The sequence below is a fragment of the Myodes glareolus genome, chromosome 25 (genome assembly GCF_982192425.1).
Source record: "Myodes glareolus chromosome 25, mMyoGla1.1, whole genome shotgun sequence".
NCBI lineage: Eukaryota > Metazoa > Chordata > Mammalia > Rodentia > Cricetidae > Myodes > Myodes glareolus.
The window spans coordinates 7,805,006-7,805,965 of NC_142050.1; the positions used below are offsets into that span (position 1 = coordinate 7,805,006).

General features: G+C 45.4%; 1 non-coding gene across 1 annotated transcript; it reads left to right on the forward strand.

Annotated features, from left to right (window-relative positions):
- Positions 1–600: 600 nt before the first annotated feature.
- LOC125409842 (U6 spliceosomal RNA) lies at positions 601–707 on the forward strand. Its single transcript, XR_007234900.2, has one exon. It is a non-coding gene; the product is annotated as a U6 spliceosomal RNA (small nuclear RNA).
- The last annotated feature ends 253 nt before the right edge of the window (positions 708–960 follow it).

The following is a 960-nucleotide window of genomic DNA, read 5'->3' on the forward strand; positions in this document are numbered from 1 at the left end:
TCTAATTTTGTTTTCTGAAATGTTTTTGCTCTCTGCATGAGTTGTTTTTCCTTCTTTAACCAGTTAAGAATCATTTCCTTTGCCTTAATAGAGCTGTCAGCCTGTTTCCAGTCATCTTGGCTTTCATCTCTGCCAGGAGTAGATGCGCAGAAAGACGGGTAGAAGACCTGTGTGATGGGGCACTCCCCCTGCGGATGTAGAGTGACTGACTTAGTCAAGTGGAAATGCATGTCAGAGTCTGTGATGGGGGCTTGGGAACACACGGTCGTCGGGCCTGACCCCTTGCCTGGTGTTGGTGTTAAAGGGCTGTGCTCATCTACTCAGATCTGCCGCTCAGATACGTGTCTTCGGGGAGGGCCTCAGATCTCAGAGGCCCTTGTGTCTTTCAACTTTTGGAATAGCCTCAAAGAGCTCACGAGTCATTTCAGTTTTACTCATAATGAGTTTCCTCAGGCTGTTGTTTGGTACCTTGGAAACATACTGTTTGCTAAGCTTTCTCGGGGGTACCAAGTATTCTCTGTTCCTCGGATTCACTGTCCCTTTGAAAAGTGTGGCTCACAGCTTAGTCTTGACCACCTAGGCTCACCAAAATGGCACTCTGTTGCTTGCTTTGGCAACATATCTGTTAAATAGAAACAATACAGAGAAGGTTGGCATGGCCCCTGCACAAGGATGGCACGCAAATCGGTGAAATGGTCCATATTTTTTTAAAAAATGACAATCTGGACATTAAATCATTAAGTCAAAGGTAGAGTATTTTTTTAAATACATTTATTTTTATGTGTGTGGATTATCTTGCCTGAATATATGTCTGTGAACCACATACATGCAGTGCCCGTGGAGGCTGGAAGAGGATGTTAGGTCATTTGGGACTGGAGTCACAGCCGTGAGCCTTCATGGGGGTGCTGGGAATCCAGTCTAGGCCCTCAGAACAGCGACTAGTATTTTTAACCACGGAGT